Here is a 23,965-nt window from a genome sequence, read left to right on the forward strand (position 1 = left end):
AACGCAGCATTTGTTTGAACTCTCGATACCAGAGTTAAATTTATGCTGCGGCCAGAAAAAAGCCTGCGGAGCGTTAACAGCCCTTCTACCGCCAAACTCCAAATCTAGGCCTCAGTGATTTAGTCACACACTGTTAATTACTTTTTAACTTTTGTACGTGTATTTCTATGTATTGCGCTATTTAAAGTGCACAGTAAAACTTTTACCCTTAGAGTGGCTCTGTGCACTCGTGTCTTTTTTCGTTTTTTACATTAGGAATGTGATATTGCCTTTAGAAATAAATTATTATATTCAGGATAGTGCATTTGATAAAGGGATGTCTAGTACATGAGATAGGAAAAGTTTAGGGAATCAGAGATATAAAGGGCTTTAGGGTTTTTATGTAGACAACAAACTGGGAATAAATGTTTATGGTCAGACAGCATTTTCTAAAGTAAACAAATGTCTAGCATACAGAAAGAAAAATACATTGATGCAATGAGAAAAACACAATTTCTTCAATATTCCTGCTTGTACAGCGACATCCTTGAATACTGTTTTACAGTTCTGTCACCACATAGTTGTCAGAGCACTTTTCATGAAGGAAAATTAAAATGTGGCAACCGGTCATCAATTAACATTAGAGAAAATAATAATTTCCCATTCAACAAAGTAAGGATGTCTAAAAACAAGCAAACAAACAAAAAACTAAATAAAGCTAATCATGCTGTAGGACTAGCTACCTAGAAAGGTTCCTAATTCCTAATTTAATAAAAACAGTTTGAAATAATGACAATTAATAACCTAGACCAGACCCATGGCCCATCTACCTTTGCATACATTGCACACCAAACTTGCAACACCAACACACTTTTATGCCAGCTGTGGGCAGTTTTCATAAACTATGCAAGACAGATGCACTCTTCACCCCCATATGGCTGTTCATTTCAAACCACAGACTTAAACCATTTTTCCAACAACTTCTTTAATCATCTATAGGTCTATACATCATAATACATATAAGAAGAATGGCTCATGCACCTGTTTAAAGTCAGTTATCTGTTCAAATAAGACAAGCTAGGTCTATGAATAATGTGCACCTTAATGCTAGGGACATGCTGCTCACATCAATCTCCAGACCAGAACCAATAACTCTTCAAACTGTTACTTTGAGAGTCCTTCTAGTTTCTTCATTTACCCACATGGTGCTTCCTAATGTTATTTGAAACAACACTGTAAGCACATACCATGGGAAAGAATGTGCTGATTTGTCTGCCACTCTGTCAGAGCCAGCAAGAAGGTGTATGACTAGTGGCATTCCAATATACATCATGAAGATAAAATGATTAAGGGATTGTTTCTTGAAATGTCGCATTGATTTTACAAGTCATTATATAAAGTTGAGATATTGGTGGAATAGGCAGATTCCACTGTCTTCACAAGCACATTTAAGTTCTAGAGCTGCTGATCCATTACATGGACAATGAAAATTAAGAGGTGGTCAATGGAATGCAGCACTAAAACACTAACAATGAGATCTCAGCCTTACTGTGACTCCTCTTTGCCCCATGATTCTTTCCGCTTCTGGAGATATTCCTGCTATTCATGTGGATTGTTTAACTAATTCTAAGCTATTTTTAGCATTAACATTCTGTGATATATCTGGAAATTAAATATTAAATAGATAAGGAATTAAGATGGTATTTTATTGTAAACTCACTTTATTGCAAATGCTTAAAAACTGTATAGTATAAGTACAGTGGGGCAAAAAAGTATTTAGTCAGCGACCAATTGTGCAAGTTCTCCCACTTAAGAAGATGAGGTCAAACATTTTCTGTAAGTCTTCACAAGATTGTCACACACTGTTGCTGGTATGTTGGCCCATTCCTGCATGCAGATCTCCTCTAGAGCAGTGATGTTTTGGGGCTGTCGCTGGGCAACACAGACTTTCAACTCCCTCCAAATGTTTTCTATGGGGTTGAGATCTGGAGACTCCTGATAATCTCCCTCAATCTAGGGCTCCACGCAAGATCTCACCCCGTGGGGTCAAAATGATCACAAGAACGGTGAGCAAACATCCCAGAACCACACAGGGGGACCTAGTGAATGACCTGCAGAGAGCTCGGATCAACGTAACAAAGGCTACCATCAGTAACACACTACGCCGCCAGGGACTCAGATCCTGCAGTGCCAGACATGTCCCCCTGCTTAAGCCAGTACATGTCCGGGCCCGTCTGAAGTATGCTATAGAGCATTGGAAAAATGTCATATGGTCAGATGAAACCAAAGTAGAACTGTTTGGTAGAAACACAACTCGTCGTGTTTGGAGGAGAGAGAATGCTGAGTTGCAACCAAAGAACACCATACCTACTGTGAAGCATGGGGGTGGCAACATCATGCTTTGGGGCTGTTTATCTGCAAAGGGAACAGGACGACTGATCTGTGTACATGAAAGAACAAATGGGGCTATGTATCGTGAGATTTTTAGTGCAAACCTCCTTCCATCAGCAAGGGCATTGAAGATGAAACATGGCTGGATCTTTCAGCATGACAATGATCCCAAACACACCGACTGGGCAATGAAGGAGTGGCTTCGTAAGAAGCATTTCAAGGTGCTGGAGTGGCCTAGCCAGTCTCCAGATCTCAACCCCATAGAAAACCTTTGGAGGGAGTTGAAAGTCCGTGTTGCCCAGCGACAGCCCCAAAACATCACTGCTCTAGAGGAGATCTGCATGCAGGAATGGGCCAACATACCAGCAACAGTGTGTGACAACCTTGTGAAGACTTACAGAAAATGTTTGACCTCTGTCATTGCCAACAAAGGATATATAACAAAGTATTGAGATGAACTTTTGATATTGACCAAATACTTATTTTCCACCATAATTTGCAAATAAATTCTTTCCAAATCAGACAATGTAATTGTCTGGATTTGTTTCCACATTTTGTCTCTCATAGTTGAGGTATACCTATGATGAAAATTACAGGCTTCACTCATCTTCTTAAGTGGGAGAACTTGCACAATTGGTGGCTGACTAAATACCTTTTTGCCCCACTGTATATATATACATACACACATAGATACATTTATATATATATATATATATATATATATATATATATATATATATATATATAAAAATATATATATATATATGGAAATTTAACAGTGGTGAGTGAAATTTTGTGTCCAAACTCTGGTTATAGGGGCCTATTTATCAAACTCTGTATGGAGCTTGATGCCCCCTGTTTCAGGCTCGCCGCTCCATAACCTGTTTTCCTGTTTTAAGGCAGTGGACAGACATCACCAGAAATCAACCCAATCCAAAATGATCGGGTTGATTGAAACCCCCTGCTAGTGGCCGGAAATCTGCAGGGGGCGGTATTGCACCAGCAGTTCACCAGAACTGCTGGTGCAATGATAAATGCTGAGAGCATATGCTGTCTGCATTTATCAATGTGCAGCAGACATGATCCGCAAGATCGGATCATGCCCGCTCGCACGTTCTTAAATAGGTCCCATAGTATCAAAGTTAGCACACTGTGGCCTAGATTTGGAGTTCGGCGGTAGCCGTCAAAACCAGCGTTAGAGGCTCCTAACGCTGGTTTTGGCCGCCCGCTGGTATTTGGAGTCAGTGATTAAAGGGTCTAACGCTCACTTTTCAGCCGCGACTTTTCCATACCGCAGATCCCCCTACGCCATTTGCGTAGCCTATCTTTTCAATGGGATCTTTCTAACGCTGGTATTTAGAGTCGTTTCTGAAGTGAGCGTTAGAGCTCTAACGACAAGATTCCAGCCGACTGAAAATAGCAGGAGTTAAGAGCTTTCTGGCTAACGCCGGTTTATAAAGCTCTTAACTACTGTACCCTAAAGTACACTAACACCCATAAACTACCTATGTACCCCTAAACCGAGCTCCCCCCACATCGCCGCCACTCGATTAAAATTTTTAACCCCTAATCTGCCGACCGCCACCTACGTTATACTTATGTACCCCTAATCTGCTGCCCCTAACCCCGCCGACCCCTATATTATATTTCTTAACCCCTAACTTGCCCCCCACAACGTCGCCGCAAGCAACTTAAAATAATTAACCCCTAATCTTCCGACCGCAAATCGCCGCCACCTACGTTATCCCTATGTACCCCTAATCTGCTACCCCTAACATCGCCGACCCCTATATTATATTTATTAACCCCTAATCTGCCCCCCTCAACATCGCCGACACCTGCCTACACTTATTAACCCCTAATCTGCCGAGCGGACCTGAGCGCTACTATAATAAAGTTATTAACCCCTAATCCGCCTCACTAACCCTATCATAAATAGTATTAACCCCTAATCTGCCCTCCCTAACATCGCCGACACCTAACTTCAATTATTAACCCCTAATCTGCCGACCAGAGCTCACCGCTATTCTAATAAATGTATTAACCCCTAAAGCTAAGTCTAACCCTAACACTAACACCCCCCTAAGTTAAATATAATTTTTATCTAACGAAATAAATTAACTCTTAGTAAATAAATGATTCCTATTTAAAGCTAAATACTTACCTGTAAAATACATCCTAATATAGCTACAATATAAATTATAATTATATTATAGCTATTTTAGGATTAATATTTATTTTACAGGTAACTTTGTAATTATTTTAACCAGGTACAATAGCTATTAAATAGTTAAGAACTATTTAATAGTTACCTAGTTAAAATAATAACAAAATTACCTGTAAAATAAGTCCTAACCTAAGATATAATTAAACCTAACACTACCCTATCAATAAATTAATTAAATAAACTACCTACAATTACCTACAATTAACCTAACACTACACTATCAATAAATTAATTAAATACAATTCCTACAAATAAATACAATTAAATAAACTAGCTAAAGTACAAAAAATAAAAAAGATCTAAGTTACAGAAAATAAAAAAATATTTACAAACATAATAAAAATATTACAACAATTTTAAACTAATTACACCTACTCTAAGCCCCCTAATAAAATAACAAAGCCCCCCAAAATAAAAAATTCCCTACCCTATTCTAAATTAAAAAAAGTTACAAGCTCTTTTACCTTACCAGCCCTGAACAGGGCCCTTTGCGGGGCATGCCCCAAGAATTTCAGCTCTTTTGCCTGTAAAAGAATAAATACAATACCCCCCCAACATTACAACCCACCACCCACATACCCCTAATCTAACCCAAACCCCCCTTAAATAAACCTAACACTAAGCCCCTGAAGATCTTCCTACCTTGTCTTCACCATACCAGGTTCACCGATCCGTCCTGAAGAGCTCCTCCGATGTCCTGATCCAAGCCCAAGCGGGGGCTGAAGAGGTCCATGATCCGGTCAAAGTCTTCATCCAAGCGGGGCAGAAGAGGATCTTCCATCCGATTGAAGTCATCATCCAGGCGGCATCTTCGGTCTTCTTCCATCCGGAGCGAAGCGGCAGGATCCTGAAGACATCCAGCGCGGAACATCCATCCGGACCGACGACTGAACGACGAATGACTGTTCCTTTAAGGGACGTCATCCAAGATGGCGTCCCTCGAATTCCGATTGGCTGATAGGATTCTATCAGCCAATCGGAATTAAGGTAGGAATTTTCTGATTGGCTGATGGAATCAGCCAATCAGAATCAAGTTCAATCCGATTGGCTGATCCGATCAGCCAATCAGATTGAGCTTGCATTCTATTGGCTGATCGGAACAGCCAATAGAATGCGAGCTCAATCTGATTGGCTGATTGGCCCAAGCCCCCGCTTGGGCTTGGATCAGGACATCGGAGGAGCTCTTCAGGACGGATCGGTGAACCTGGTATGGTGAAGACAAGGTAGGAAGATCTTCAGGGGCTTAGTGTTAGGTTTATTTAAGGGGGGTTTGGGTTAGATTAGGGGTATGTGGGTGGTGGGTTGTAATGTTGGGGGGGGGGGTATTGTATTTATTCTTTTACAGGCAAAAGAGCTGAAATTCTTGGGGCATGCCCCGCAAAGGGCCCTGTTCAGGGCTGGTAAGGTAAAAGAGCTTGTAACTTTTTTTAATTTAGAATAGGGTAGGGAATTTTTTATTTTGGGGGGCTTTGTTATTTTATTAGGGGGCTTAGAGTAGGTGTAATTAGTTTAAAATTGTTGTAATATTTTTATTATGTTTGTAAATATTTTTTTATTTTCTGTAACTTAGATCTTTTTTATTTTTTGTACTTTAGCTAGTTTATTTAATTGTATTTATTTGTAGGAATTGTATTTAATTAATTTATTGATAGTGTAGTGTTAGGTTAATTGTAGGTAATTGTAGGTAGTTTATTTAATTAATTTATTGATAGGGTAGTGTTAGGTTTAATTATATCTTAGGTTAGGACTTATTTTACAGGTAATTTTGTTATTATTTTAACTAGGTAACTATTAAATAGTTCTTAACTATTTAATAGCTATTGCACCTGGTTAAAATAATTACAAAGTTACCTGTAAAATAAATATTAATCCTAAAATAGCTATAATATAATTATAATTTATATTGTAGCTATATTAGGATGTATTTTACAGGTAAGTATTTAGCTTTAAATAGGAATCATTTATTTAATAAGAGTTAATTTATTTCGTTAGATAAAAATTATATTTAACTTAGGGGGGTGTTAGTGTTAGGGTTAGACTTAGCTTTAGGGGTTAATACATTTATTAGAATAGCGGTGAGCTCCGGTCGGCAGATTAGGGGTTAATAATTGAAGTTAGGTGTCGGCGATGTTAGGGAGGGCAGATTAGGGGTTAATACTATTTATGATAGGGTTAGTGAGGCGGATTAGGGGTTAATAACTTTATTATAGTAGCGCTCAGGTCCGCTCGGCAGATTAGGGGTTAATAAGTGTAGGCAGGTGTCGGCGACGTTGAGGGGGGCAGATTAGGGGTTAATAAATATAATATAGGGGTCGGCGATGTTAGGGCAGCAGATTAGGGGTACATAGGGATAACGTAGGTTGCGGCGGTTTACGGAGCGGCAGATTAGGGGTTTTAAAAAATATGCAGGGGTCAGCGATAGCGGGGGCGGCAGATTAGGGGTTAATAAGTGTAAGGTTAGGGGTGTTTAGACTCGGGGTACATGTTAGAGTGTTAGGTGCAGACGTAGGAAGTGTTTCCCCATAGGAAACAATGGGGCTGCGTTAGGAGCTGAACGCTGCTTTTTTGCAGGTGTTAGGTTTTTTTCAGCTCAAACAGCCCCATTGTTTCCTATGTGGGAATCGTGCACGAGCACGTTTTTGAGGCCGGCCGAGTCCGTAAGCAACTCTGGTATCGAGAGTTGCATTTGCGGTAAAAATGCTCTACGCTCCTTTTTTGGAGCCTAACGCAGCATTTGTTTGAACTCTCGATACCAGAGTTAAATTTATGGTGCGGCCAGAAAAAAGCCCGCGGAGCGTTAGCAGCCCTTTTACCGCCGAACTCCAAATCTAGGCCTGTATTTGCACATTTTGGGATATCTGCTAAAACTATTATCTAAAGGGATATTATATTTATCCATGAAAGGGCAAGGATATGTGAGAGAGGGGAAAGAAAGAGTGTAAAGAGAAAATATGACCTGAGAGGAAAGGGAGAGGGTAAAAATAAATATTGAAGAGAAGAGGGAGTAGAGAAAGATATTTAAAGGGACATGAAACCCAAAAATTTTATTTCATGATTCAGATAGAGAATACAATTTGAAACAACATTCCAATTTATGTCTGAATTGCTTCATTCTTTAGATGACCTTCCATGACTGTCAGCAATTTCTGCATACTCTCAGTTCAACAAATTCCTTTTTCTATCCAGCTGTTGTCTTTCCCAGAACATATAATTGATGTTTCTAACTGCTATGAACTTTTTTTGTTAATTTATTACTGCATGTAGCATTAATAAAAACAATAATAAAATTTACTGCACAATAAGATGTTTCACAATGGCTAAAAATATGCATAGAGCGGGTGGAGTAGTGGGTGTGGTGTGAGCAGGTAGTGGGTGGTACCAGATGTAGCAAGTAACATTTTGGCCTGGCTAGTGTTGCATAGGACTTGAAAATTTGAGCCCTGTATATATATATATATATATTCGTTGATTGGAGTAGCCGTGTTAGTCCAGAGATTTAGATATCAAAATAACAAGAGTATTGGATTAAGCAATGATACTTTTTTATTGGTTTAACTATACATTTATAAGATGACAAGCTTTCGGAAGAGTGTCTTCCTTTTTCAAGTCTGAAGCAATACTGACCAATTTGATGGAATTTGATGGTACCTGGTTAAACTTTCTTTCCTCAGACAGCTCTAACCAGACATATAATGCCTTTACAGTCAGTAAACTTACAGAATTCATACTCGCCCACAATTATTTCATCTTCAATAACTCCATCTATTTACAAACCATGGGAAAAGCCATGGACACCAAAATGGCACCACAATCTTCATCACAAATGGCAAACTACACTCATCTGTATACAGGAAACCAACAGATAGATGCAGCTACCTCCACAGCTCCAGCTCCCACCCAATCACGTAAAAAAATCCATAATCTACAATCAGGCCACCAGATATCACAGAATTTGCTCAGAGACCAAGGGCCGTGACAAACACCTCATCACACTGTCCCAACCATTCAGAGAAAAAGGTTACAAAACAAGGGTTATAAACAAACAAATGAACTCTGTCCTTAATACCCCACGTGAACACTTGCTAAAATACAGGGAGAAGAAAAACATATTGCATATCCCACTAGTTGTCAAATATAACCCTGCTGTAGAAGGAATACGAAAAAATCATAAAAGACTTACAGCCACTACACTTAGAGGATCCCACACTCAAAAAAATATTTCCAAAACCCCCTATCTTGGCACTCAGACAACCACCCAACCTAAAACAGAAACTGGTCCACAGAAGGCTACCCCTTGATAAACAGGACACCCAGAATGGAACCAAGCGCTGCAACAAAGCTCTCTGCAAACTATGTCAACACATTTGTGAAAGCAATACAGCTAATCACAAGAGCAAATCCTACAACATTAAAGGGGCATATTCATGTATATCTGCAAATGTGGTATACATGATACATTGCACTGCATGTGAAGTGGGGTGTTATATTGGAGAAACAAGCCAAAAACCGCACCTTCGGATGAATTTATACAGACACTCAATAAAAAATCACTGAGAAACAAAATACTGTACCATTTCACCCAACCTGACCACTCCATCCAAAACCTCAAAATCAAGATTCTCAGAGGCAACTTCAAAAACACCATGGAAAGAAAAACCTTTTAAATGAAAATGATAATGCACTTCAACTTGCTAAATTCTGGACTAAATGTGGACTCTGGTTTCTTAACCCATTATCAGAATGTTTTGTAATGTACTTTCATATACTGTAGTCAATTACATTGTATATTCCACACTCTCTATGCATAGGTACGCAGGTAAGCCTATGTCCACACTTTTGTCATTATTATTATTCCCTTTTTCTTTTTTTTCCTTTCTCCTTTTTTGACTATTTTATATTCCCCTTTATACCTAATTTCCCATCTTTATTCATATGGATTCTATGTTGATATATAACTTTATGTCAGTATATGCTTTGTGTACAACCATATATCTCCCTTGCCTGTTATCTTTTACTGACACTATCTGCCTATCTCCTAAACCCCCATCATGATTTTTACGACAACCCCTCCTCCCCCTGCATTCAGACCTCTGGAACACTTTGTCTTTCTAGCCTGTGTTTTAATATATAATCTGTAAATCCCATCAAATTGGTCAGTATTGCTTCAGACTTGAAAAAGGAAGACACTCTTCCGAAAGCTTGTCAACTTATAAATCTATAGTTAGTCCAATAAAAAAAGTATCATTGCTCAATGCAATACTGTTATTTTGATATATATATATACTATATATATATATATATATATATATACATACATACATACACATACACACTAAGGGGCCTATCTATCAAGCTCCGTATGGAGCTTGATGCCCCGTGTTTCTGGCGAGCAGTTATGAAGCAGCGGTCACAAAGACTGCTGCTCCATAACCTGTCCGCCTGCTCTGAGCAGGCGGACAGACATCGCCGGGAATCAACGCGATCGAGTACGATCGGGTTGATTGACACCCTCCTGCTGGCGGCCCATTGGCCGCGAGTCTGCAGGGGGCGACATTGCACTAGCAGCTCTTGTGAGCTGCTGGTGCAATGCTGAATACAGCGAGCGTATTGCTCGCCGTATGCTCGCCGTATTCAGCGAGGTCTGGCGGACCTGATCCACACTGTCGGATCAGGTCTGCCAGACTTTCTTAAATAGGGGCCTATATGTGTATATATAAATATATGTATTAAAATAATAAGAACATTTTCTTCTTTGTGAAGAACATTGGAATGTAAAGTATTTATAACTCACTTTGGGATTAGGGCTTCTGGTCTAGTTTGCACTTGAACACACACCTTTGAAGTCTATGGGGAAAAGAAGTTAGCATGGTTGCGATATATGAAGTCCTGAAATTAGCGTGCATTAGACTTTCTCTTGTACTAACTTTTTACATTTAATGTGCAATATGTGTGCAAACCCAGTCACGTTAAAGTTTTAATTTGAGCACAGTTAGCACACATTGAAAAAGTTATTTAGCACACCACTTGTTATCTGGCTCATTATAATTTAAAATGTTAACTTCTGTATAAAATATGAAATACAAATGTCCCTTTAATTTTCACTACCATTTTCCTTTACATATAAATATTTATTACATTTGGGCTAGATTATAAGTGGAACCCTAATTTATTGCATGCTCGTAAATGGGCAAGTTCGCCCATTTACAGGCGCACAATAAGTAACCAGCCATTACAAGTGTCCCCCAATTGCCCCGAAATTTAAATGTGAGGTTCCTCGATAAAATAGTAAATTATGAGCATCTTTAATTTTTTTTAAATTAACTGCACAGAAAAAAACAGCTTTTAGGGGTTAATGTGTGTGTATGTGGGGTGTTTAAAAAAATGCACTGAAAAGTGTCTTTAGATTGCGGTCTATGGGGACTGTATTTACTATAAATTTATATGTAAATGCTTATATATATGCATATATATTTATGCGTTAACATGTATATATACACATAAACACATAAATATATATGTATATATACATATACATATATATTTTACATTTGCTGACCATCGCTGTGCGACTTACCCACTTTGCCACGCTAGGTTTTCCACTGTGTCACACGGCATGAGAACGAGACTCCCATTGGAGCCTATATAATCGCTCTCTCATTAGTGCAAAATTTCCCTACAATGTGAATGTGAGGTTAATAGAACTCAAATGCAGACAGAAGTAAAACATTTATTCATGTGGGCTAAAGCCAACATATAGTTTGTTTTTTTATGATTTTAAATAAATAATAAAAAAATGTATTATTAGAATAGATTTTAAAAGTTATTAAATATTTATAATATATTATTTTATTACCCACATAAAGCCTTGATACTTTCACTTGCCTACCCCCCAATCATATATCATTTGTATAACACTCCTTCCCCAATGCCAAATCCTATAACATTTTGGTCCTCCTGTACGGCATATTTCAGTGAAAATCAGTTAGAATATACGTTTTTTTCAGATTCAAACTATAACATAATGTTATGTCTATATAATAACATGTAAAAAGCTGCAACAAAAAGTATGAAAAGAGATTTATTTTACTAAAATTGTAATAATCAAGGTTATAAACAAAGTGTGTGTGCTTTTGTTTTCACATGAGCCTCTATGCAAATAAATGAAAATGTATTCACGCCAGGCGATCACGCAGTGGCCATCTTGTTTTTAAAACTTATATATGTGCTTTATTTTAAAGAGGGGCTTCTGATCTTTAAAGTAAGGGTTTGCTAAAAGGGTGTTTATGTATAAAGTGCATTACAACTAAGGACTTTTTATTTGTTTTTTAAATTGTCCTTAAACTTTAACCCACAAGACACTCATTTGAAAGAACTGGTGAATTGCTTTTAAACAGTGGTTGTTGGGGGTTTCAAAGGCTTAAAGGGACATGCCAGCCACATTTTTTCTTTTATGATTTAGAAAGAGAATGCAATTTTAAACATCTTTCTAATTTACTTATATTATCTAATTTGTTTTATTCTCTTGATATTCTTTGATGAAAAGCATATCTAGATATGCTCACTAGCTGCTGATTGGTTGCTGCACATAGAAGCATTGTGTGATTGGCTCACCATGTGCATTGCTTTTTTTTCAACTAAGGATATTTAAAAAAATAAGCAAAATAAATAATGGAAGTGAATTGTAATGTTGTTTAAATTTCTATTCTCTATCTGAATCATGAAAGAAAATTTTTGGGTTTAGTGGCCCTTTAAGGGAGCTGAGATTGAGGGGCTTGAATATCAACCCTTGTCCAGCTCCCTTCAGCTTGGTGGTCTTCCCAGACACTTCTTGGTTTCCAGTGCTTTGTGACATCACCATAAACTTGCATAGTTATATCACCAGCATTACTGGATTGCCTTGACAATGCCAGAGTACAATACCACCAGGGATGCAGAGTAAGTGCAGGGAGAGCCAGAATGAGCTCTGTGGTCATCATCCACATACATATATATTGTGCGGATGATGAGCACATGTTATCATTCATACTTAGGGGTTACATTTTGAATTTCCCTTTAACTAGCTGCTGGAATAGCATTTTCCTCCCATGGCGTGTTTACTTTTCAGTACAAGCAGGCATTCTGTCAAGTATTATAGACTACATAAAATTTAAAACATCTTTAACCTTTTTTGTTTTTTTATTTATTTTTTTGTACCTTGTAATTACAAAACATTTCTGTTGCCCTGCTATAGAAAAAGATATCAGCCAAGTATAGATGTCGTTATTATATAACATTTTATCAATACTCAAACTCCTTCCATCGTTTGCCTTATTAGGAGAAACCAATCTGGGCTTGATTCTGCAGACAACAAGGCTAATCTTAGCCATAATGTTAGTATGCATTGTTTTGTAGTTAAAGCCAGCTAGAGAAAGATATATAGCAGAGCTAACCTTGAGATGCCGACAATGTGCATTTCAAATTCTGCGAATAATAAACACATTTTTCAGAGCTAAATTACATGAAAGTTGGGCAAAATAAATAAAAAAATTCATTATAAACAATTAAAAATATTATATATATATTAAATGATGTGGCATTGCACAGAAGTAAAGAAAAAAACGTAATTTAAATTTGGTAACATTTACTTTATTCTTTTTTTTTTTAACATCATTTTTATATTGCATGTCACAATTAAAAAGGGTATGCAAATGCATTCATTCCTCTGTTTCGTTTCCTCATCTTCTTTTCCCCTTGAGGCTATTGTAAGGTGAGATCTTTGGAGACAATTACATTTTCTTTGAACACATACGTTCCCATAGGAAAAAAAATAACACTCACTATCAAAGGAGATTTGCTCTTTAAGTAGCTATTGTGTTCAGAGTGACCTTCACCTACAGCATTTGACATTAGCAATAAAAAATCATCATTTTTTTTTATTCTGCGATCAAGTGGTGAAATATAAGCATTTCCCATAGAACATAGAAACACACAAACAGGAGAATACTTATATTTCATTAAGATAGAAGGTTACAAAGCATTCTTTGTTTTGTCAGAATATTGTTCTTTCCCTCTTCTTGCATACTTGTGCAGATGTTTTTGTTGGAAATTCTATTCATACTGTACACTTTTGTGTTTATGTTAAACTGTCTTGAGTGATACCTGCATTATTTATTTTCTTTTGCAGAAGAATATTCCATGACACTTTGCCAAAGCAAAGACAAGTTCATCATTCACATTATTTAATCTTTGTCAGCAAAAATTTTTTGGAATCTATAGCTTATTGTAAATTTGCCATTTGTTATTTTTTTTGTTCTGCAAGTATAATTGTATTTCTTTCATGTAATTAGCAAGAGTCCATGAGCTAGTGACGTATGGGATATACATTCCTACCAGGAGGGGCAACGTTTCCCAAACCTTAAAATGCCTATAAATACACCCCTCACCACACCCACAATTCAGTTTTACAAACTTTGCCTCCGATGGAGGTGGTGAAGTAAGTTTGTGCTAGATTCTACGTTGATATGCGCTCCGCAGCAAGTTGGAACCCGGTTTTCCTCTCAGCGTGCAGTGAATGTCAGAGGGATGTGAGGAGAGTATTGCCTATTTGAATGCAGTGATCTCCTTCTAAGGGGTCTATTTCATAGGTTCTCTGTTATCGGTCGTAGAGATTCATCTCTTACCTCCCTTTTCAGATCGACGATATACTCTTATATATACCATTACCTCTGCTGATTCTCGTTTCAGTACTGGTTTGGCTATCTGCTATATGTAGATGAGTGTCCTGGGGTAAGTAAGTCTTATTTTCTGTGACACTCCTAGCTATGGTTGGGCACTTTGTTTATAAAGTTCTAAATATATGTATTCAAACATTTATTTGCCTTGACTCAGAATGTTCAACTTTCCTTATTTTTCAGACAGTCAGTTTCATATTTGGGATAATGCATTTTAATTTAACATTTTTTACCTTAAAATTTGACTTTTTCCCTGTGGGCTGTTAGGCTCGCGGGGGCTGAAAATGCTTCATTTTATTGTGTCATTCTTGGCGCGGACTTTTTTGGCGCAAAAATTCTATTTCCGTTTCCGGCGTCATACGTGTCGCCGGAAGTTGCGTCATTCTTTGACGTTATTTTGCGCCAAAAATGTCGGCGTTCCGGATGTGGCGTCATTTTTGGCGCCAAAAAGCATTTAGGCGCCAAATAATGTGGGCGTCTTATTTGGCGCGAAAAAATATGGGCGTCACTTTTGTCTCCACATTATTTAAGTCTCATTTTTTATTGCTTCTGGTTGCTAGAAGCTTGTTCTTTGGCATTTTTTCCCATTCCTGAAACTGTCATTTAAGGAATTTGATCAATTTTGCTTTATATGTTGTTTTTTTTTTTTCTTTTACATATTGCAAGATGTTCCACGTTGCAACTGAGTCAGAAGATACTTCAGGAAAATCACTGCACAATGCTGGAGCTACCAAGCTAAGTGTATCTGCTATAAACTTTTGGTATCTGTTTCTCCAGCTGTTATTTGTATTGCATGTCATGTCAAACTTATTAATGCAGATAAAATTTCCTTTAGTACTGTTACATTACCTGTTGCTGTTCCGTCAACATCTAATTTTCAGAGTGTTCCTGATAACATAAGAGATTTTATTTTTTAAATCCATTAAGAAGGCTATGTCTGTTATTTTTCCTTCTAGTATACATAAAAGTCTTTTAAAACTTCTCTTTTTTTCAGATGAATTTTTAAATGAACATCATCATTCTGATACTGATAATGGTTCTTCTGGTTCTGAGGTTTCTGTCTCAGAGGTTGATGCTGATAAATCTTTGTATTTGTTCAAGATGGAATTTATTCGTTCTTTACTTAAAGAAGTGTTATTTGCATTAGAAATAGAGGATTCTGGTCCTCTTGATACTAAATGTAAACGTTTAAATAAGGTTTTTAAATCTCCTGTAGTTATTCCAGAAGTGTTTTATCTCCCTGATGCTATTTCTGAAGTAATTTCCAGGGAATGGAATAATTTGGGTAATTTATTTACTCCTTCTAGACGTTTAAGCAAATTATATCCTGTGCCATCTGACAGATTAGAGTTTTTTGGGACAAAAATCCCTAAGGTTATGGGGCTGTCTCTACTCCTGCTAATGTACTACTATTCCTACGGCAGATAGTACTTCATTTAAGGATCCTTTAGATAGGAAAATTGATTCCTTTCTAAGAAAAGCTTACTTATGTTCAGGTAATCTTCTTAGACCTGCTATATTTTTAGCGGATGTTGCTGCAGCTTCAACTTTTTGGTTAGAAGCTTTAGCGCAACAAGTAACAGATCATAATTTTATAGCATTATTTTTATTCTATAACATGCTAATAATTTTATTGGTGATACCATCTTTTGATATCATTAGAGTTGATGTCAGGTATATGTCTCTAGCTATTTTAGCTAGAATAGCTTTATGGATTAAACTTGGAATGCTGACATGTCTTCTAAGTCAACTTTGCTTTCCCTTTCTTTCCAGGGTAAATAATCATTTTCGTTCCTTTCCTCACAAGGAACAAAAGCCTGATCCTTCATCCTCAGGAGCGGTATCAGTTTGGAAACTATTTCCAGTTTGGAATATATCCAAGCCTTATAGAAACCTATAGCCAGCTCCTAAGTACCTATGAAGGTGCGGCCCTTATTCCAGCTCAGCTGGTATGGGGCAGATTACGTTTTCTTCAAAGAAATTTGGATCAATTCCGTTCTTAATCTCTGGTTTCAGAAACATTGTTTCAGAAAGGTACAGAATTGGCTTCAAGTTAAGGCCTCCTGCTAAGAGATTCTTTTCTTTCCCGTGTCCCAGTTAACACAGCAAAGGCTCAGCATTTCTGAAATGTGTTTCAGATCTAGAGTTGGCTGGAGTATTTATGCCAGTTCCAGTTCTGGAACAGGGGCTGGGGTCTTATTTTATCTCTTCATTGTACCAAAGAAGGTCAATTCCTTCAGACCAGTTCCGGATCTATCATTATTGAATCATTATGTTAGGATACCAACATTCAAGATGGTTACTGTAGGACTATCCTGCCTTTTGTTTAGCAAGGGCATTATATGTCTACAATAGATTTACAGGATGTGTATCTGCATATTCCGATTCATCCAGATCACTTTTAGTGTCTGAGATTCTCTTTTTAGACAAGCATTACCAGTTTTGTGGCTCTACCGTTTGGCTTAGCCTCAGTTCCAAGAATTTTTTTCAAAGGTTCTCGGTGCCCTTCTTTCTGTAATCAGAGAATAGGGTTTTGGTATTTCCTTATTTGGACGATATCTTGGTATTTGCTCAGTCTTCTCATTTTCAAAGAATCTCATACGAATCGACTTGGGTTGTTTCTTCAAGTTCATGGTTGGAGGATCAATTTACCAATCAGTTCATTGATTCCTCAGACAAGGGTAACCTTTTTAGGTTTCTAGATAAATTCAGTGTCTATGACTCTGTCCTTGTCAGACAAGAGAAGTTTAACATTGATATCAGCTTGTCAAAACCTTCAGTCACAATCATTCCCTTTGGTAGCCTTATGCATGGAAATGTTGGGTCTTAGGACTGCCGCATCAGATGCGATCTCCTTTGCTCGTTTTCACATGCGACCTCTTCAGCTCTGTATGCTGAACCAATGGTGCAGGGATTACTCAAAGATATCTCAATTAATATCTTTAAACCGATTTTACAACACTCTCTGACATGGTGGACAGATCACCATCGTTTAGTTCAGGGGGCTTCTTTGTTCTTCCGACCTGGACTATAATCTCAACAGATGCAAGTCTTACAGGTTGGGGAGCTGTGTGGGGGTATCTGACGGCACAAGGGGTTTGGGAATCTCAGGAGGTGAGATTTCCGATCAATATTTTGGAACTCCGTGCAATTTTCAGAGCTCTTCAGTCTTGGCCTCTTCTGAAGAGAGAGTTGTTCATTTGTTTTCAGATAGACAATGTCACAACTGTGGCATACATCAATCATCAAGGAGGGACTCACAGTCCTCTGGCTATGAAAGAAGTATCTCGAATTTTGGTTTGGGCGGAATCCAGCTCCTGTCTAATCTCTGCGGTTCATATCCCAGGTATGGACAATTGGAAAGCGGATTATCTCAGTCGTCAAACGTTGCATCCGGGCGAATGGTCTCTTCACCCAGAGGTATTTCTTCAGATTGTTCAAATGTAGGAACTTCCAGAAATAGATCTGATGGCTTCTCATCTAAACAAGAAACTTCCCAGGTATCTGTCCAGATCCCGGGATCCTCAGGCGGAGGCAGTGGATGCATTATCACTTCCTTGGAAGTATCATCCTCCCTATATCTTTCCGCCTCTAGTTCTTCTTCCAAGAGTAACCTCCAAGATTCTGAAGGAATGCTCGTTTGTTCTGCTGGTAGCTCCGGCATGGCCTTACAGGTTTTGGTATGCGGATCTTGTCCGGATGGCCTCTTGCCAACCGTGGACTCTTCCGTTAAGACCAGACCTTTTGTCTCAAGGTCCTTTTTTTCCATCAGGATCTGAAATCCTTAAATTTAAAGGTATGGCGATTGAACGCTTGATTCTTGGTCAAAGAGGTTTCTCTGACTCTGTGATTAATACTATGTTACAGGCTCGTACATCTGTATCCAGAGAGATATATTATAGAGTCTGGAAGACTTATATTTCTTGGTGTCTTTCTCATCATTTTTCTTGGCATTCTTTTAGAATACCGAGAATATTACAGTATTCTTCAGGATGGTTTAGATAAGGGTTTGTCCGCAAGTTCCTTGAAAGGTCAAATCTCTGCTCTTTCTGTTCTTTTTCACAGAAAGATTGCTATTCTTCCTGATATTCATTGTTTTGTACAAGCTTTGGTTCGTATAAAGCCTGTCATTAAGTCAATTTCTCCTCCTTGGAGTTTGAATTTGGTTCTGGGGGCTCTTCAAGCTCCTCCGTTTGAACCTATGCATTCATTGGATATTAAATTACTTTCTTGGAAAGTTTTTTGTTCCTTTTGGCCATCTCTTCTGCCAGAAGAGTTTCTGAATTATCTGCTCTTTCTTGTGAGTCTCCTTTTCTGATTTTTCATCAGGATAAGGCGGTGTTGCGAACTTCTTACCTAAAGTTGTGAATTCCAACAACATTAGTAGAGAAATTGTGGTTCCTTCATTATGTCCTAATCCTAAGAATTCTAAGGAGAAATCTTTGCATTCTTTGGATGTTGTTAGAGCTTTGAAATATTATGTTGAAGCTACGAAATCTTTTCGTAAGACTTCTAGTCTATTTGTTATTTTTTCCGGTTCTAGAAAAGGCCAGAAAGCTTCTGCCATTTCTTTGGCATCTTGGTTGAAATCTTTAATTCATCTTGCCTATGTTGAGTCGGGTAAAACTCCGCCTCAGAGAATTACAGCTCATTCTACTAGGTCAGTTTCTACTTCCTGGGCGTTTAGGAATGAAGCTTCGGTTGACCAGATCTGCAAAGCAGCGACTTGGTCCTCTTTGCATACTTTTACTAAATTCTACCATTTTGATGTATTTTCTTCTTCTGAAGCAGTTTTTGGTAGAAAAGTACTTCAGGCAGCGGTTTCAGTTTGAATCTTCTGCTTATGTTTTTCATTAAACTTTATTTTGGGTGTGGATTATTTTCAGCAGGAATTGGCTGTCTTTATTTTATCCCTCCCTCTCTAGTGACTCTTGTGTGGAAAGATCCACTTCTTGGGTAGTCATTATCCCATACGTCACTAGCTCATGGACTCTTGCTAATTACATGAAAGAAAACATAATTTATGTAAGAACTTACCTGATAAATTCATTTCTTTCATATTAGCAAGAGTCCATGAGGCCCGCCCTTTTTTTGTGGTGGTTATGATTTTGTATAAAGCACAATTATTCCAATTCCTTATTTTATATGCTTTCGCACTTTTTTCTTATCACCCCACTTCTTGGCTATTCGTTAAACTGAATTGTGGGTGTGGTGAGGGGTGTATTTATAGGCATTTTAAGGTTTGGGAAACTTTGCCCCTCCTGGTAGGAATGTATATCCCATACGTCACTAGCTCATGGACTCTTGCTAATATGAAAGAAATGAATTTATCAGGTAAGTTCTTACATAAATTATGTTTTATTGAGAATTCAATCAATACTAGTATCCTTAAAGGGACACTGAACCCAAATTTTTTTCTTTCGTGATTCAGAAAGAGCATGAAATTTTAAGCAACTTTCTAATTTACTCCTATTATCAAATTTTCTTTATTCTCTTGATATCTTTATTTGAAATGCAGGAATGTAAGTTTAGGTGTCGGACCATTTTTGGTGAACAACCTGGGTTGTCCTTGCTGATTGGTGGATACATTCATCCCCCAATAAAAAAAAAACATGCTGTCCAGAGTTATGAACCAAAACAAGCTTAGATGCCTTCTTTTTTTCAAATAAAGACAGCAAGAGAACAAAGAAAAATTGATAGTAGGAGTAAATTAGAAAGTTGCTTAAAATTGCATGCTCTATCTGAATCACAAAAGAAAAAAAATTGGGTTCAGTGTCCCTTTAATGCATTACAAATTGCTAGTATATATTTGCAATCAATGGATATTTTAAGAGTTGGGCCAGTTTTCTCTCTGTATCTGTGTAACCACTCCTGATTGCAATCTAGTTTTAAAAACCACCCCTTCACAGGTGTTATAAAATGGGCTGGCATATAAGATGACATTTCTTATTGGAAAAGAAATTCAAGAGAAAGAATAAATACACTGAAAATAGCATGACAGTAAAGAGGTGATTTTAATTTCTGCTGTATCTGAATCATGACAGTTTAAATGTTAGGTGGGCTATCCATTTGAGCTATCAGCTTAAGATTATAGTGAATCAAAAATCAATTAAAATTTTTAAATCCTTGTCTAAAATATTACACTCGGTGTCCTAATGTCAGCATCAATGTTTATCTTTAATTCTATATTCACATATACATACTTTCAAAGTACTGTATAATACACAATTTAACAAATGGAAAAGTTCTGATGAGTGATTAATGACACAAGTATCGAGCAATTTGATTCGTTAGTAATAGTTTAAAATGTTTATTTATATCAGATTGGCTGATGTCATAAATCATGTGATTATGCATATTTTATTTTATGCATGTGTGGGTTGTTTAGGAGTTTGCATCATAATTGGTGCGAAAAGTGTTGCGTCATAATTAGTGTGAAGTGGAGAGTGGGACTTGTATTACATAGCTTAAACATGGTGCACATAGATTTTTCAAAAATAAAATAAAAAGGAAGTTAGCTATATTATGTTGTGTATTTATTTTTATCTCTATATCTATGAGTGCGACAAGTTTCGGGCAAAACTTTTCAACAAATTTGTAGAAATAATATTGTCCCCTTGCTTTTGTAATGAGAGACGAATTTGTAGCATAATCCATAAGTAGTAATGTATTTTTCATTTTTATCCCTATATCTACTAGTGCACCGAATGTGCAACAATATTGTTTGATTTAGAAAGGGTATACAATTTTAATAGAGTTTCTAATTTACTTTTATTATGTAATATACTTCATTCTCTTGCAGCATCAAACATAAGCTTTCTGTGTTTTCAGACTACCATTGACTTCTGCCCATCATGAGGACCTCTTCTGGCTGGATTGGATGAAGACTTCTGCCCATCTGGAGGACCACTTCACCCGGATTCGTTGAGGACTTAGGCCAGGCTGGGTGAAGACGGCTCAAGGTAGGGTGATCTTCAATGGGGTAGTGTTAGGTTTTTTTAAGGGGGGATTGGGTGGGTTTTAGAGTAAGGTTGGGTGTGGGTGGTGGGTTTTAATGTTGGGGGGTTGTATTTATTTTTTTACAGGTAAAAGAGCTAATTACTTTGGGGCAATGCCCCGCAAAAAGCCCTTTTAAGGGCTATTTGTAATTTAGTATAGAGTAGGGAATTTTATTATTTTGGGGGGGATTTTTTATTTTATTATGGGGCTTAGATTAGGTGTAATTAGTTTAAACTTCTTGTAATTTTTTTAATTTTCTGTAATTTAGATTTTTTTTGTACTTTAGTTAAGTTTAGTTATTTTTATTTAATTCTAGGTAATTGTATTTAATTAATTTAATTTATTTAATTGTAGTATAGTGTTAGGTGTAATTGTAACTTAGGTTAGGATTTAGTTTACAGGTAAATTTGTAGTTATTTTAACTAGGTAGCTATTAAATAGTTAATAACTATTTAATAGCTATTGTACCTAGTTAAAATAAATACAAAGTTGCCTGTAAAATAAAAATAAACCCTAAAATAGCTACAATGTAATTATTAGTTATGTTGTAGCTATCTTAGGGTTTATTTTATAGGTAAGTATTTAGTTTTAAATAGGAATAATTTATTTAATTATAGGAATATTTATTTTGATTAATTTAAATAATATTTAAGTTAGGGGGGTGTTAGGGTTAGACTTAGGTTTAGGGTTTAATAGATATAATGTAGGTGGCAGCGGTGTAGGGGGGCAGATTAGGGGTTAATTAATGTAATGTAGGTGGCGGTGGGCTCCGGGAGCGGCGGTTTAGGGGTTAAACAATTAATTTATTTGCTGCGGGGTCTGGGATCGGCAGGATAGGGGTTAATAACTTTATGTAAGTGGCGGCGGTATAGGGGGCTGCAGATTAGGGGTTAATAGGTATAATGTAGGTGGCGGAAGGGGTTAATAAATTTATTATAGTTGCGGCGGGGTCCGGAAGTGGCGGTTTAGGGGTTAAAGATTTTATTTAGTTGCGGCGGGGTCCGGGAGCGGCGGTTTAGGGGTTAATATGTATAATGTAGGTGGCGGCGGTGGCGGGCGGCAGTTTAGGGGTTAATAAGTATAAAGTAGGTGGCGACGGTGTAGGGGGGCAGATCAGGGGTGTTTAGACTCGGGTACATGTTAGGGTGTTAGGTGCAGAAACTTCCCATAGGAATCAATGGGATATCGGGCAGCAGCGAACATGAGCTCTCACTGCTGTCAGACTCCCAGTGATTCCTATGGGATACGCCGCCTCCAGTGCGGCGGATTTAAAACCAGGTACGCTGGGCCAGAATAGTGGCGAGCATACCTGGTTGTTCTTTGATAACTAGCAAAAGTAGTCAGATTGTGCCGAACTTGCGTTCGGAACATCTGGATTGACGTACCCATCGATCTGTGTCGGACTGAGTCTGGCGGATCATATGTTACGTCACTAGATTCTACTTTTGCCGGTCTGTAGTGCTTGATAACTATGGCGAATCAGCCTCGCCACAAATACGCTGTGGAATTCCAGCGTATTTGCGGTTGACGGCTTGATAAATAGAGGCCTTGGTCTTGATAAAGGTTAGATTACAAGTGTTTTTCGGCACGGGTTTTAACACTGAAAAAATGGCCATTTCAGCATAATGGTCAGGAATGCATTTTACGAGTCGTGTCGGTATAGCTATACAGCAAGCATTTTAGCCTGTAACGCAACGTCCATTCCAAACTCAACAAAATGACATTTTTTGGGGGATTTTCACAAAACTCATAACTAAAATATTAAAAAGTACACTAACACCCATAAACTACCTATTAACCCCTAAACCACCACCCTCTCGCATCAAAAACACTATATTAAACGTATTAACCCCTAATCTGCCATACACCTACATTGCAGCTATTAAATACATTTATTAACCCCTAATCTGCCGCCCACCAACATCGCCACCACTATAGAAAACCTATTAACCCCTAAACCACCACCCTCTCGCATCACAAACACTATATTAAATGTATTAACCCCTAATCTGCCATATACCCACATTGCGACTGTTAAATACATTTATTAACCCCTAATCTGCCGCCCACCCACATCGCCAACACTATTCAAATATATTAACCCCTAAACCGCCGCTCCCCAACATCGCCACCACTATAGTATATTAACCCCTAAACTTCCGGCCTCCCACATTGAAAAACACTAAATTTAACTATTAACCCCTAAACCTAACTACCCCCTAACTTTAAATTAAAATTACAATATAACTATATTTAAATAAATAAAGAATTATCTGTGAAATAAAAATACACCTAACATTAAACTATAAATTAACCTAACATAACTATTCTAGAAAAATAAAAAAATACTACCAATTAAAATATCTAAATAACAAATTTAAAAAAAACTTAACACTACAAAAAAATTAAATAATCTAAAATTACTAAAAAACTAAGCTTACAAAAAATAATTAAGAAAATGATCAAATATAAAAACAATTACACCTAATCTAAAAGCCCTATAAAAAATAAAAAAGCCCCCAAAATAAAAATACCCCCTAGCCTACAATAAACTACGAATAGTCCTTAAAAGGGCCTCTTATAGGGCATTGCCCTAAGTTAAACAGCTATTTTACCTGTAAAGAAATACGAAGTCCCCCAACAGTAAAACCCACCACTC

This window comes from Bombina bombina, chromosome 3 (genome assembly GCF_027579735.1).
Source record: "Bombina bombina isolate aBomBom1 chromosome 3, aBomBom1.pri, whole genome shotgun sequence".
Lineage (NCBI taxonomy): Eukaryota > Metazoa > Chordata > Amphibia > Anura > Bombinatoridae > Bombina > Bombina bombina.